The sequence below is a fragment of the Hevea brasiliensis genome, chromosome 1 (assembly GCF_030052815.1).
Source record: "Hevea brasiliensis isolate MT/VB/25A 57/8 chromosome 1, ASM3005281v1, whole genome shotgun sequence".
In the NCBI taxonomy this organism is placed as follows: domain Eukaryota; kingdom Viridiplantae; phylum Streptophyta; class Magnoliopsida; order Malpighiales; family Euphorbiaceae; genus Hevea; species Hevea brasiliensis.
Window position 1 is genome coordinate 70,557,472 of NC_079493.1, and position 17,860 is coordinate 70,575,331.

Below are 17,860 nucleotides of genomic sequence, written 5' to 3' on the forward strand. Positions count from 1 at the left end.
CTCAGTGATTTTGCCCATAACAACCATTAATTTCTCATCTGTCTTCTGCCCATCCTGTATCTGTTGTAACATATTCGGCTTCACTAGAAACTCAGCCAAAATAACTCCATCATGAGTTAAGGATAGTTGGGCATTCAGAGATCTTAATGCTACAATAGATTTTCTGCTTAAAGCATCAGCGACTACATTTGCCTTCCCAGGGTGGTAGTCAATCACACAATCATAATCTTTCAGGAATTCAATCCATCGCCTCTGTCTCAAATTAAGTTCCTTCTGGGTTGGCAGATACTTCAGACTCTTATGGTCTGTGTATATGTAGCATTTTTCTCCATATAGGTAATGCCTCCATATCTTCAATGCGAAGATAATTGCTACTAATTCTAAATCATGAGTAGGGTAATTCTTTTCATGTGGCCTTAATTGCCTGGAAGCGTATGCGACCACTTTCCCTTCTTGCATCAGTAAGCACCCTAACCCATTATGTGAGGCATCACTGTAGACTACAAAGTCTTTTCTAGACATTGGCTGTGTTAACACTGGTGCCTCTGTCAACATAGCCTTCAGCCTCTCAAAACTAGCTTGACACTTGTCATTCCAATCAAATTTCATATTTTTATGCAGTAATTTGGTCATTGGAGCAGCTATTAGGGAAAATCCCTTTACAAATCTTCTATAATATCCAGCTAACCCCAAGAAACTTCTGATCTCAGTTGTATTTCTGGGAGGCTTCCATTCCATCACTGTTTCAATCTTCTTGGGATCCACTCTAATCCCTTCAACTGATACTACATGTCCAAGGAATGCAATCTCATTCAACCAGAACTCACACTTGGACAATTTAGCATACAATTTCTTCTCTTTTAGAGTCTGCAGAGCAATTCTCAAATGCTCATCATGTTCTGCTTTATCCTTGGAATACACCAGGATGTCATCAATGAAGACCACTACGAACCGATCTAAGTATGGATGGAAGATACGGTTCATAAGGTCCATGAATCTTTCTTTGGAGCGTTTGTTAACCCAAATGGCATCACCAGGAATTCATAATGCCCATACCAGGTTCTAAATGCAGTCTTAGGCACATCTGCATCCTTAACCCTTAGCTGATGATACCCTGATCTAAGATCAATCTTAGAAAACACACCGGCTCCCTTCAACTGATCAAACAGATCATCAATTCTAGGCAACGGATACTTGTTCTTCACTGTTACTCTGTTTAACTGCCGGTAGTCAACACATAACCTCAGTGTCCCATCTTTCTTCTTTACAAAGCGATCAGGAGCTCCCCACGGTGACACACCTTTGGGCGTATGAACCCCTTGTCTAGTAATTCTTGTAGCTGGATTTTTAACTCTTTCAATTCAGCAGGTGCCATCCTATTTGGAGCAATTGAAATTGGAGCTGTACCCGGCATAATCTCAATAGCAAATTCAACTTCCCTTTCTGGTGGCAAACTAGGCAATTCCTCTAGAAACACCTCAGAGAAATCCCTTACTGTGGGTATGTCAGATAAGTTAAGTTTACCCTGCCTAGTGTCAACCACGTGTGCCAGATAGGCTTCACACCCTTTTCTCAACCATCTCCTTGCAATTGTAACTGAGATGACATTGGACAAGAAATCTGTCCTTTCACCCACAACTATTATTTCTTCGTTCTCAGCAGTTTTCAGAGAGATTCTCTTCAATTTACAATCTACTATTGCCTGATGATGGGATAACTAGTCCATTCCCAAAATCACATCAAACTCATGGAAAGGCAGTTCAATTAAGTCTGCTAAGAACCCTTTCCCTTGAATCTTCAATGGACAGCCCTTATACACCTTGTTTACTACCACACTGTGGCCTAGCGGATTTGTGACCAGGATGTCTTGGTCACTTTCCTCCACTGGTATTCCCTTTTCTACGGGTAGCTTGATACAAATATATGAATGAGTAGATCCAGGATCTACTAATGCATGCACAGAAGTATTATAAAGGAGGAACGTACCCTTGATAACATCCGAGCATCCTGTTCCTCTGTGCCCTTATAGCATAGGCTTTGGCTGGTTTTACGCATTCTGCTCTCTCCACGCACTCGACATAGGTTTACGTGAAGTATCATTTGCCTCGGCCTTACGACCTTCTACCCCTTGGAGCTAGAGGGGCAGGCCTATCAGTTGATACTAGAGTGGATGTAGCAGTTCTGCGTGGACAATCTCGGACTAGGTGGTCTGTAGATCCACACTGTAAACAAGCACCTGTCATCCTCCAACACTCACCCTTATGCCATTTTTGGCAATGTGGGCAAGCAACAGATACTGGGTGGGTGGTCCCTGTGCCCACTGGAGAGCTAGCCACCAAGGGTGGGTGGCCTCTCCTTTGTACAAACTGAGATTTGGGCCTCTGTGACTGACCCTGACTTGGTGTTCTACTAAAACTCTGAGTAGGCGAACCTCTGAATTTCTTACTAGGGCGTAAGATGTACGTCGACCACGACCTCTTTTCTGTCTGTCCCTTCATTACGCTCATTTATTCTAACTTTTTCAACCTTGATCTGACTTCCACTAACTTGGCAAACTCTGTAATCCCCAAGGCAGTAATCATTACTTTAATGTTATCATTGAGTCCTTCCTCAAATCTCTTGCATCTCTCTCTGCCTCATTAGGGACTATTTCCGCCCATAACGGCTCGATCGACAAATTCTCTTTCATATTCAGCCATCGGTGTCTGCAGCGTAGGGTAATAAACTCCCTTCTCTTCTCTTCCAAGTATACACTACCCACATACTTCTTTCTGAACTCAATGAGAAAGAAATCCCAAGTTATCTATTCTGGTGGCACCTCACTAGTTACTGTATCCCACCACTAGTATGCATCATCCTGCGATGGTAATCTGACTTCCAAAATCTGCTCTGGAGTACAATGAAGTTGTTTTAATACTCTTCCAGTTCTGTCCAACCAGTCTTCAGCTGTGACAGAATCATCTTCTCTTTTGCCCAGAAAGTCCACTGCTCCAAACTTCCTGAGTCTCTCCATATGAGATTTTTGATGTGGAGGTGGTGGTGGTGGCATAACTCCTGCCATTTGCTGAAATGTGGCTGATGCATTTGGTGCTGGGGGAACAGGTTCCCTCCTGTCTCCTGGTTCAGTCATAGATAGAGCATGACTTTCAACTTCCTCATCGACCGCTCTCTGCGATGTGGAGTCCATATTCTGATCAAAATAACAAAACAAATCAAAAGATCTGCATTAGAGTCATCTTAACACTTACAATACAATGCATGATGTGCAATCTATCTAGGTCCAGAAATGCCTAAACCGTGCTCTGATACCACTAAATGTAACACCCCTCACCCGTCTACAGTATAGCTGAGCGAGGCATGCTACACGGCGTGCCGGAACACCTAGTCTGTGATTATCTCATTTCTTGAACTCAATTTGATTTTAAGAAGTCATTTATGAAATATTCATATCATGTTGATACTATTATCATACTTTGTTAAAATCAGTGTTTCAAGACTGGTAATAAAAATTTGGCAAGGTGCCGTTTATATTTAGGACTAACTGTCCTTCCAAACCTGTTGAAAACAATTTAATATTATGATATCAAAATCTCAAATATTTCACAGTCCCTATTTCTCAGTAAAGTCAATAGACTTTTACAGTCATTAAACAGTTCCATAATACAGTCCATAATAATTTAAATATATACATAAAATCTCCATATTATTTAATATGTACAAAATATTACAAACTTTAAAGCTTTCATAATATTACAAAATACAAGGCCAAATTTTAAATATACAACAAAAGTACAAAATACAAGATATCCTAAGTCCTACCATGTATGCAATGCAGTGCAGATGACTTTGGACTCCTGTGCAGATCTGATGTCTCACCCGGTAGTAGGTCTACTGGGCTCCCCATCTGTGTCTCCAATACCTACGCGTTACAAAAGCAATGCGCTAAGCAATTTTGCTTAGTGGTGCCAAATGTAAAGAAATATACACTAAAATAAGGTAAACAAAGTGTTTACAAATTTTTGGTGGTGCTGTATGTCAGTAGATTGGATTTAGGTATTTGAATTTAATAGTACTTGAATTACTGCCCGTGTAGCCTATATACTGACCAGACTGGATAAATGGATATACTGGCACTGGGTACCTAGTACCTCGGGCCGTCACACCATCGGTCACAAAGTGTCTCCCGGTGTGCAAATAGCGTGGCTAAAAAGCCATATAGTCAATCTGGCGATAAGCCAAAAATAAATACACAATATGTATAGCCGTAGGCTATTAAAGTCACTGATCTTGGCATAATAGGCAGTAAAAACAAGTATGGCAAAAGCCATTTCTGAGAATAGCCGAGAATCCTAGTGGCATGCCAACCTATTCATACTAGTCAACTAGGCAAACTAGGGCACATTATAAATTAATTGTTTACTTCTTCAATCTTTGGAGTTTACTAATTATTATATAATTCACAAGTCAATGCATGTGTTGACCTTTTTAGGTAATATGGATAAGTTGTTTCTAGCATCAATATGTCACAATTTAAAGCTCAATATGCTGCCAATATAGTGCAATTTACCATTTTTAGAAGTTGGCATTCATTGCCAAAATGCTTCAAGCATCATTGTATGCAAAATGTCACATTCTCTATTTTTGTGTGCTAGATTGGTCTAGGTTAAAGTCCTATTTCCCTTGGTTTTTAGCTTCTGGTCAAAGAAGCAAAATTGTAGCTCTATGTCTTATTGCACGCGGGGCAAAATTTCAGGTCATTCCGAGTTGTGTAGACCAAGATATGGTCAATTTGCTAAAGCTGGACAGATTGCACTTTTAGTGCACAATTTGGTCAATTTTTAGGTCACTTTTGGTTTGGCAGTTTTTGTGCCCGAACTTGTGCAAGCCATTTGACTTAGTTCTGGTCATTTCATGGATTTGGTGTCTTCATAAGACTTGTAGATAGAGGTCTTAACTATTCATGGTCAAAATTTCAGGTCAATTGGACCTGTTTTGAGTGAGTTATGGCCTAAACACTAACTGCTGCCCAAATGGTCAGTTTTCAGGCCTCAAATGCACTAATCCGGATTTCGTCACTTTCTAAGGTCAGTTTCTAGGCAGAATTTTGGCAACCTTTCTACATTAAAGTTGGCCTATTTGGTGTCTAGTTTCACCACATATTGGCCTCATACCAATTGGGTTCATAGATTGGCACTTATGGCCTCATTTATGTGCTGCCTTCAATACACAACCTGCACAAAGCTCATACACTTCCAATTTAATGTTCCTCCTCCTCCTCGTTACTACAATATTCAATCAACAACACTTCTATACATATATTGTACACAATTCCAGCAAAAATTCTGGGCAGAATACTCAAGTCCACAAGGCACACAATACACCATTAAACTTCAATATTTACATCCACCCAAATTCAACATACTTCAATGTTAATATTACACATATACTTCAACATATTCATACTTCAATATCATTTACACTTGCTACCCACAAATTGACATTAACATATATCATTAATAACCATATATTCACACACAAATTCATGCTATTAGGGGCTGCCAAACATGGCAGTTTGCTCAAGGCTTCAAGGTTCCATTTCACACCTTAAATCTAAACACTACATGTACATATTTATGCACAAACTTACTCTAACTTTCATTTGAATCAATCAACCTTCATTTTCATTCATTAGAAGTAAAAATAACTCAAGCTCAACAAGGGTTCATGGCTGCCAAAAATGGACAAGTCCATTTCTCACTATTTCTTTTATTTCTCTTCACCAAAACACTCACCTCAACCTAACACACAAGCTTTACCAAAGCAAGGGAGGGATTTTGGACACTTACAACTTTTGATGCTTATCAAAACTTCACCAAATCTGGTTTTTCTTGTTGCCAATATCTTCCCCAAGGTAAGTAGGCAAGCTTTAATGAAGGAAAGAAGTGGAAAGGATGGCTTGATCATGCACCCATGGAGATTGCATGTGGGGTGGCCATGGTGATTTCCATGGTGGAATTCATTACGGAAAAGTAAAATGGGCTGATGAAGAAGATGATGGTGAGTGCTATCTGCTGTCCCAAGGCTGTGATAAGGGTCCCAATATCCAAGTTAGTGGAGCACTAACTTGGATTTTAATGTTAATTATTCAAAGTTTCATAAATTGGATTTTATCCCCCATTTCTTTCACTATTCTTATAATGTATCACAATTTAATTTTTTTCATGACATTTTCTAAGTGTAATATTATTTATTTTTAATGGAGATTGAGGTCAAAAGGCAACACTATGTGTCAAATGACCAAAATACCCCACTTCGGTTTATATTCCTGATTTTTCGGTAACACCGATTTTTGTCTGTTTCTCGATTTTTCATTTTTCTTTATACTAATTTATTAATTTTTCTTTGATATTTATAGTGTCAATTACATTTCAATAAATCTTTATTTATGTCTCAAAATTATATTCAGAGGGTTCCCCGCGGTCCTGGGGTCGGCAATGGCCTTCCTGGTGCGGTCACCCATCGCTGTGGTGCTGGCTCGTTTAACTTAGCATCATTTTCTCTCTTTCATTTTTGTTTGATTTTTCTTGTATTTTCTTTTTATTTATTTCATCATTATATGTCTATTCACTATCACCGAAGTGTAGTTCCAGACATACTGACTTGCCTGGACTGTTATTTGACTACTGGAGCAATTGAATCTACAGAACAAGTGCAATGGGGATGTTACAGGTTTGTGCACAACTAGTTTTCAACTGATTTTACACTGAATAAGATTTCATATGATTAATTGTATGTTATTGAATTAAATTGTGATTGTGCACAACAGTTATTTCTTTTGAATTTTTCAATTGAAATAAATTATGACTATTTGTACATTATTGTTTTAAATTGTGGAAATGTGTTTGAATGAATATTTATTGCTTGAAAAGCATTGTAAATGATTTGATGGATACTATTGATTGAAAAGCACTGTAAATGGTTTTTGTGGAAATTAAAGATAATTATGAATTGTGTTGCCATTTTGTGAATGAAATTATAACTTTGGAAATTTATTGGATTCTCACGAATCATTTGAATAAAATGTTTGGAATTGATTTTGTGTTCACACTTAGCATGACAGTATGATATCATTCCTTCTTCATTTATGAGGATGTGATCGTTTATTTTCCTTCTCCATTTATGGAGTCGTGATCGTTTATTTTTCTCCCTCTCTAGTTTACCAGTTGAGGTGATCGGATGAGTACTCATTATATAGCTAGGTCCCTTCCTCATTGATTTCGATTAGTGGGGTTGTGATTGCTTTGTCGTGGTGTACAACGCGGCATTGATCGGAAATTTGTGTCATGGCTTAAGTTGTGAATGAATTGGCAACACTGTATTATTAAATTATTCGACTAAATTGTGTTGTTATGCGATTTGATAATTTGTGAAATGAAGTTTAAATTCTTATTGACATTTACTGTCTTTTGAATTTAACTATGTTTTGATTACTGAGATTTATTGTGATATTGTATTAAATTCCTTATGACAGTATTGTCTTGAATTTAACTATGGTTTTTAAATATCCACTATTTACTTGAATTATGAATTGTGATTTAAATTTGTATTTGGTTAATGTTGTGCACCACTGAGACATTGTCTCAAATGATAGCTTTATTCTTTGTCGCAGTAGACAGACAGAGCAGGCGTGACTAGGCTACTAGTACCTCCAGCGAGAGACTACCGGGTATAATGAGTATACCAATATTTTGTATTTTGTAATGTAATGTATGTTCACTGTATGTACATATTGTTGTTGGTTTTGAGTAGTTGTAAATAAAAATTGTACATTGAAGTTGTAAAATAATTATAAGTTATTTTAGCTTGTAAAAAATGTATTATATTTCTTTTACCTCAGTCTTTAAAAAAAATCACTGTGGATTTGAGTTGAGATTTGGAAATCTATTGAAGTGCTTTTTACAGGTTTTCTGAAGAACTGTTTATCCAAAATACAGATGGCACTCTGCCAAAATTTTTACAGAAACTCCAAATAATTCAAATGTGTTAGTTCTATCACTTCAGTTCAAAAAGGTTTTTAACACCTGTAAATAGTGCTCACCACTATAAAAGAAGTAAGAAAAGTTTTTAAAATCCCTTGTAGTGTATTTAATGGGTTATCAGTAGACGGAGTTGGTAATTCATTAGGTATATTACGGGATCATGTTATGCCTTACAGAGGGGTAGGGTGTGACATTTAATATATTTTTGGATCTGTATTTGCCATTTAAGATTTTAAAATTAATCAGATTAATTTTAGAATCCTATCTTATTTATATCTCATATAAATAACTTGGGAACAAATATGAATACAATCTTTCTGGATAAGTCATGTCCTTATTATGAAGTATCCTCGATTGTGAACCTATTTATGATACTTTGTGCTAGAAATATTGTCACTCATATTCTTAACAACTTAAGAATAATATTTCTAATAAAATATCAATGGACCTTTTCTATTACACATAAATATATTATGTAAACAGAAAAGTGGAAATGCCTTTTATTAATAAAATTATGTACAAGATAAATACTAAATGATATGCTCTAGGGCATACTACTAACAATCTCCCATGAACACTAGAGCCATTCATTACAATATCTTAGACCTATCTTCTCAAGATGTTGGTCTAACTGAGTCTGTGACATAGGCTTAGTGAATGGATCAGCTGGATTTTCAGCTGATGCTATTTTCTGTATGGCTACATCGCCTCGCCCGACTATTTATTTGATAATGTGGTAGCGCCTTTCTATGTGTTTGGATTTCTTGTGAGACCTTGGTTCCTTAGCTTGTATGACTGCTCCATTGTTGTCACAGTGTAGTGGAACTGCTGACTCAATGGAAGGAACTACTGTAAGTTCTATCACGAACTTCTTTATCCAAATAGCTTTCTTTGCAGCATCTGATGCAGTAATATACTCAGCCTCTGTAGTGGAATCTGCAGTCGTGCTCTATTTGGAACTCTTCCAACTGACTGTACCTCCATTACAAATGAACACATATCCAGAGGTAGACTTTCTATCATCGATATCTTATTAGAAATCAGAATCAGTATAACCATCCAATTGCAAGTCTCCACCTCCATAAATCAAGAATAAATCCTTAGTTCTTCTCAAGTACTTAAGGATATTCTTGACAGCTATCCAATGTTCCAAACCAGGATTGGATTGATACCTGGTAGTCAAACTAACAGCATATGCGATATCCAGCCTAGTACATAACATTGCATACATTAAACTTCCAATAGCCGAAGCATATGGAATCCTGGCCATCTTATCTCTTTCTTCAGGTCTCTTTGGAGACAACTCTTTAGAAAGGTGGATACCATGTCTCATTTGTAATAATCCTCTCTTGGAATCAAGCATGTTAAACCTCTTTAACACCTTTTCCAAGTATAGACTTTGGGATAAACCTATTAATTTTTTTGCTCTATCTCTATATATGCAAATCCCAAGAATATAGGTTGCCTCCCTTAAGTCTTTCATGGAGAATGTATTTGACAACCAAACCTTTATAGTTGTCAACATACCTGTGTCATTACCCATCAACAGTATGTCATCCACATATAAGACAAGGAAAGTGATAGCACTGTCACTAACCTTTTTATATACACATGGCTCATCCTCATTTTTGATAAAACCAAAGGATTTAATGGCTTCATCAAAATGGATGTTCCAACTCTTCGAAGCTTGTTTCAACCCATAAATGGATCGCTTTAGCCTGCATACCTTAGAACCATCTTGGGATTCAAAACCCCTAGGTTGTTCCATGAAAATGTTTTCTTCAATGTATCCATTGAGAAAAGCTGTTTTGACATCCATCTGCCAAATCTCATAATCATAGTATGCAGCTATTGCTAATAAAATCCTAATTGATTTAAGCATGGCAACAGGCGAGAAAGTCTCCTCATAGTCGACTCCTTACCTTTGGCGAAACCCTTTCGCTACTAGCCTTGCTTTATAGGTCTCTACCTTTCCATCAGAACCAATTTTCTTCTTGAAAACCCATTTGTTCCCTATAGATACAATACCTTCAGGTGGGTCAACAAGATCCCAAACTTGATTCTTATACATGGAATCAATATCCGATTTCATAGCATCAATCCATTTTGAAGAGTCTATATCTAATATAGCTTCTTCATAGGTAAGTGGATCATCTCCATGATCTACTTCTTCATGAATAGACAACTCTTGTTCTTTTTCATAAAGAAAACCATATCTCACTGGTGGGTGAGATACCCTGGTTATTCTACGAGGAACAGCTGTAGATGTTTCATCAACGGGTATAAGTTGACTAGATGGATCTATATCTATTTGATCTGTTGGTTGGTCAGAATTCTCCAATTCTAACTCTATTTGCCTTCCTTTGCCTCCTTCTTGAACAAACTGTTGTTCAATAAATGTGGCATCTCTACTTATCACAATCTTTTGTGAAGTAGGCAAATAAAAATAATATCCAAAACTATCTTTTGGATATCCAACAAATCGATCTTTTTTCTGATCAGGTCTCTAATTTATTAGTGTTCAGCTTTTTTATATAAGCTGGACAACCCCAAATCTTAACATGCTTAAGACTTGGTTTTCTTCCATGCCATATCTCATAAGGCGTGGAAGAAACTGATTTTGATGGAATCCTATTCAGAATATACAAAGCTGATTCTAATGCAAATCCCCAAAAGAAGATTGGCATATCAGTATAGCTCATCATACTACGTACCATATCCAATAGGGTACAATTTTTCCTTTCAAATACACCATTCAACTGTGGTGTTCCTGGAGGAGTCAGTTGAAAACAATGCCATGCTCTCTCAAGTATTCATCAAATTCAGTACTCAAATATTCACCTACACGATCTGATCGAAGAGCTTTAATACTCTTTCCTGTTTGATTTTCTACTTCAGATTTAAATTCTTTAAACTTTTCCAAGGATTCATGTTTGTATTTCATCAAATACAAATACCAAAATCTTGATTTATCATCAGTAAAGGTAATAAAATAATGAAAATCGCCTTTAACCATTTCCTAAAATGGATCACATACATCACTATGTATTAGCTCCAAAATATTTTCAGCCCTTAGTCCTTGTCCAACAAAGGGTGATCTAGTCATTTTGCCCTGAAGGCAAGATTCACAAGTTGGAGTAGGCTCAGAGCCCAATGAGGATAAAATCCCCATTTTCTTCAATTTTGCAACCTTATCTTCTGCAACGTGACCTAATCTTAAGTGCCAAATATATTTTGAATTTTGAGTTGATTTTCATTATGGCATTGCATTCTTTTAGATTGCTATACTCTGGACAGTGGAAACACTTTCCTGCTGGCAGTGGAAACACTTTCCTTTACCTTTGTCAACTTTGATCTTCCCTTTCTGTTTAGCTATTTTCTTGGAAGGACTAGGAATTTGAAGTTTCTTTTTCTTATTGCCCTTCTTCTTGTTGCACTTTCCAGCAAAAGAAGATGCAATTAAAGCTACCTCTTTTCCTTTATTACCTGGCATGTTCTTTTGGGCAATAACCAGCATGTTGAGTAAACCAGCTAAGTTGCATTCCTGTTTAGTCATATGAAAATTTGTCACAAAATTCCCAAAAGACTCAGGAAGGGACTGAAGGATCAAATCCATTTGCAGTTGTAAATCCATGTTGAAGTCATGATGTTCCAACTGCTCAATCAGCCGAATCATCTTATGGACATGATCCCCAACATTCTGTCCCTCAGACATCCTCATATGGAATAGCTGTCTAGATATCTCATACCTAGTATTCCTGCTGTGCTCATCATACAACTCTTGTAGGTGAAGGAGGATCTCACTCGCACTCAACATGTTCTCATGTTGCTTTTGTAACTCATTACTCATAAAGCAAGCATGTAACACTTTGCTCTCATATCATGCTCCTTCCACTTATCCAAAGTTTCATGTTCCTCTTGTGTGGCCTCTGGAGGTAAGGGACCAGGAACATTTGAATCTAGAACATATCCTATATGTTCAAGGTTTAGGTCAAGTTTCAAATTTCTTAGCCAATCAGACAGAGTAGGTCCTGTCAACCTATTGCGATCAAGTATGCTTGGAAGGATATTGGATGGTGGTGGTTGTTCTGTACTCGTTTTTATCAGAAAATTAACTGCAGAAAATAACCAGATTAATTAGTAAATGTATCATGTAATTAACCAAAATAATTATGGTCTTTTAATCAAATTGGTCCTCCCACTAACTTAGCGAATCCTACACTTCCAAAGTAGAAAACGGAAATCCTAGTTGGATGGATTTCTAGTGGGTGATTGAATTCTTATAATTCTATTGATCATCCTCAGGTACATCCATTATTGGAATTACAATAAACTATAAGTGAGCAACTCTTGCCCCTCACATCTCATGTGAGGTTTAATCCTTTACCTAGCCCCTAATGCTCAAAATCTCAGGTACATCCATTATTGACTTATCTTGCATTAGTTAAGTTGATCCCATTGAGCCAGTAATTATGCAAATAATTTTAATATCCTCAAGTACATCCAATATTGGCCACCAAACTATTTACATATTTACAACATCTCATGCTTAACAATTATTCTCTTAAATTAATTGCATCTTATGCAACTATTTAAAATCTTAAAATAATTGTCCTAATGGAGGGCCTATGTTATAATTACTTTAATTACAGCATTTCCAACCTAATCATTTGCTTAGAAGATTTTATGGTCATTCTAATTACTATTAAGATCTCACTTTGCACATTATCCATTTAGCATGCATATATCATATAATTGCATACATTCCCATACATCTCATGCATTCATGGATAAGCAGTAAATATGGTATGATCATGGACTTTCTAAGGAATTCAATTCTAAGCCACCAAGAATTGAATCAGGGCATTCCTAGGTGCATTTCATTCATTCATTTTACAAGAGTTGCTAAAAGGAGTACATAATCAACACTTGATCTTGAATTCCTCCCACTGGTCCCGCCAATGCTCTTGACCTCTTTGAACTTCTTGCAATCCAATATTACATAGTAATCCTTGGCATACCAAGGCGAATTTACAAGAACTTAAATAAATGAAATTACAACCCAAAAATTATTACAAACTTAATAATAAATGCCCAAAATAAATTAAAATAAATTAATTAATTTACAATCCCAATGAAACATAAAAGAAATAAATTCAATCACATTGGTCTTTTATAGTCCATGATCATCCATCATGCATATCACTATTTAACAATTAAATAAAACATATATACTTAAATTAAATTGAACATCTCATATTCAACTTAAAAATCTAGATTTGAATATGACTCAAATAAATTTAAAAATTCAGATTTGAATCTCATTCAAACAACTTTAAAAATTCAGATTTGAATCACATTCAAACAACTTTAAAAATTCAGATTTGAATCACATTCAAACATTTTTTAAAAAATCTGATTTGAATCACATTCAAACATTTTTTAAAAAATCAGATCTGAATTTTATTCAATCAATTTTAAAAAATCAGATTTAAATATGATTCAAACAACTTTAAAAATTCAGATTTGAATCACATTCAAACAACTTTTAAAATTCAGATTTGAATTACATTCAAACAATTTTTAAAATTCTGATTTGAATCATAATTTAATTGTGTGATAAAAATTCTAATTAAACAACTTAATTAGACATAAAATGGATCTTAGATCATACAACAATTGCACATTCACCATCCATTTACCTTTGCACACCATTGTGGTGCATCAACCATGCGCACCATGGTGTTCATCATTTGTGCCGCCACCTTGGCTTTGCAACCAGCAATGAACTTTTGATCTCATGATCAAACACACAATTAAATCATATAAACATCAATCTAAATGGAAAATATAGTGGCCCTGATACCAATTGAAAGAACGGAAGTGTGAAAAACACAAGTATATACCATTGAATTCAAAAATTTTCACCTAGAGTCACATGCATCATGCAAGATTTATTTTTATCTGTTTGATTTCAATGATAAACAACATATTAAAACTCTTTTAATATGTTATTGGATCTGTATTTGCCATTTAAGATTTTAAAATTAATCAGATTAATTTTAGAACCCTAGATTAAATCAAGAATGATTACACTAACCTCTTGATGCACTGCTGCATGTCTGCGCCTTTGAGATTTGTCTTCAGAACACCAAATGTTGTCCCTCTAGCTTGTCCACACCAAGAACACCTATGGCAGCCCTTGAACAGCTTCTAAAGCTTTTTCTATTAATTAGAAATTCAAGTTCTGCCTTTTAAGAGATTAGAGATGTAAACAGGATACTAGAAACAATTTCTAGTGTTCTTAATTCAAGATATTGATGGCTAATCTCTTTGAATTGATGAGAGATGAAGAAGAATAGATGGAGAGCCTCAAAATGGTGTGACAAAGGAGAGGAGTGGCTGCTGGTTGTTTTTCTTTTTCACAACAACACTTATATAGCTAGGTTAACACATTAAACCCTTGCCACATGTCACCCTTTGATTAGCTCTAGGTTTAAGTGACCTAATCACACTGTGCCAAGTGTCAAACCTATATTAAATCTCGATTTTAATCATCTTACATGATTAAAAAACATTTGGCAAGCTTATGTGTAATCCCATGTGTCATCATCTCATGGTGCCGCGTCACACTGTGAAACGACCAAAATGCCCCTGTGTCTTAATTTTGAGTTCTTAACCCAAAATAATTATTTTTCTTCTTCTAATTTATATCAAATATAAATTAATTAATTAATCTCTATTAATTAATTTCTCATTAATTAAATTCATATTTAAACACTTTAAATATAAATTTAACTTATACTATACATCCAATAATCTAGATTAGGTTTCAAGTCATGCTAGGGACTTTGCAATTTAATTGCAAACCAAACCTATTTAATTAATCAATTAAACTCTTTAATTAATTAATTAAATCATATTTAAAGAGGTGATAACTTGTGTATGTGTGTGACTTACTAGGCTCATCACTAATTGGCAATGAGACATGATATCAACTCTTAATATCATCAGAACTCTTTCTTACCATAAATGATTTCTCTAAATCATTTTATGAACCTCATAGATCTTGGTTAACACCTAGCATAGCATGCCATGGCCACCCAATTAGTAATAAGGTTTACCTTAAATGAACCTATAATCATATGTTATCATGCACTAGAATCTCTCTGTTATAAAATCCCAACTCAAGCTGGAGTCATGGCTTATGTCAAACTCCATTTGCTGTGGATATTATGTTCTCTTTTAATTCCAGTTCTTGATTAAAAAGATTTTCTCATCCGAAACTCTTTTCTGAATAAATCTATCTATCCTGGCAAGGAACTTGAAACATAAAAAACAATTAAATGAACGTAGGATTTTATCTCTTTTTAGTTAGAGGAACAGATTCCATCTTGATCAACACCTACCTCTAGATATAAGTAGTAGGAGCCAACAGATGCCCATATACCCATACACAGTACAAGTATGAAAGCAGTATCAAACTCAAACTACCTATATACAAGATAACTGTGCTATCTCAGGTCTAAAGATTATATGCACTGATATGATTTATGACAAAACATTGACAAGAGTAAACTCCATGTGCTTGTCATAAGTGTCACTGGTTCGGCCTACTTATCATTTATAAGTGCTTATCATGTTTGTCATATGGCAAGAGACTCACCATTCCATCTTATTTATATCTCATATAAATAACTTGGGAACAAATATGAATACAATCTTTCTGGATAAGTCATGTCCTTACTATGAAGTATCCTCGATTGTGAACCTATTTATGATACTTTATGCTAGAAATATTGTCACTCATATTCTTAACAACTTAAGAATAATATTTCTAACAAAATATCAATGGACCTTTTCTATTACACATAAATATTATATGTAAACGGAAAAGTGGAAATGCCTTTTATTAATAAAAATATGTACAAGATGCATACTAAATGATATGCTCTATGGCATACTACTAACAATAAATGCATTTGATGAATGGAAAATTATTGAAATGATTTGAAACCACAGTTGACATGACTATGTATTTTGTATTCCTTACTAGGTTGCCTAGTGCGATGAATTGGATTTATATTCCCTTTCTGGCTGAAGTGTTAAGGTGTGTGCCAATTAAGAATGAATTGAATGAGTACTCATATAATTGTGATACCTAGCCCTTGCATTCCCCATTAGCCTTTGGTTATTGGGACGAATTGGATAATCATGTCATGATCTAAACTGTGTGACTTTTTAGAAAATTTTATTTTATGATTATTGGAATAAAATTCGCTGTTACTAAGTGATTCTTTTGTTTTAGAAATAAAGTATGAAATTATATATGTTGACATTAAAATTGATTTAGTTTGGAAAAATTGTGATTTATATTGATGTGTTAAATTTTCTTTTAAGTTGTGCACCACTGAGTTTTTGGCTCAGCGATAGCTTGTTTATGCTGTCGTAGGTAAGGAAGTAGATAAAGCAGCAGATTGAGCTGCTTATGGCGCTAGTGAAGCATTCTTTTGGATTTGTTATTAGGTATATTGATTATACCCTTTATAAATTTTCTTTTAATGTATGTATGTATGTAAAGGACTTGAGCAGTTGTATAAAGTGTTGAAATTTTATTTTTGGTTTATATAAATTTTGCAATGTAAACTTTTTTATTCTGATTAATGCAATATTTAAGTTTCTTCTAAAATTTTCAATTAATGAATTGCTTCCTGCTTGATTGAGTTGATTAGATTGGATGGTGTTGATTTTAATGCAGTTGTGGTTGTTACATCTATTGGGAGTGTTTTAACAGGTTTTAAAAAATTATGTTCTCAATTTTTAGACAGAACTCTGCTAAAATTTCTGTAAAAATTTCAAAAATTCCAAAATAATCAAATTATAGTTATGATATAAACCCATTTAAAAACTCTTTAATAGTTATTTATCATTTTTTTATACGTTAAAAGGAATTGAAATTGCTTAAAATCCCTTATAATATATTTAACGAATTATCAGTAGGGGAAGTTCGATAATTCATTGGATATATTATGGGATCATGTCATGTTATATGTAGGGATAAGGTGTGACATGTTTTAGTGGTATCAGAGCTAGTTTTCAAAGCATATTTTGAACTGTGAATTTGAATATTTTTCTTGATAAGTACAGCTGCTCAATGTTATTAATTGATACATATAGTGCATTACAATATGAATATAAACTAACGGAGGGAAATCTCCTTGTGTTGTTTGTTCAGGAGATAGAATATCCCTTTGGTTAAATGGAAGAAGGAGATTGCTAATATGAGTAGTCAGTTGAGGCTGAGGCACAGGGGGAAGCCCCAACTCCTTAGAATGTTAGTGGGTCAGCTACACTAGTTCCACCCATGCAGTAGTTCCCTGCACAGTTTGCTCAATAATTGGCTGCTGTATTCCAACAAATGGCTAGAAATTTGCCAACCCAAGCCCCAATTAAAGCACCAGTAGTGCATCCTCAGATTCTAGCTAGGCAATATAACAAATTGATAAAATATGAAGCTATTGAGTTTAAGGGAATAGTGGATCTACTGGCGGCAGAGTAGTGGCTTGAAAGGATGGAGAGGGTATTAAAAAAGCTATATTGCACAGATGAGTTAAAATTTGTATACTCAGTTTTTTTTGCTATAAGAGGATGTGTATGATTGGTGGAAGACCATCCCCCATAGTTTTATGGAACCCCCAGTGTTGACATAGGATGACTTTCTTAGAGAATTTAGACAGAAATACGTCCTAGACACCTATGTGGATATGAAACTACAAGAATTTTTAAGTCTAAAATAGGGGAATGAAACAGTGACTGAGTAT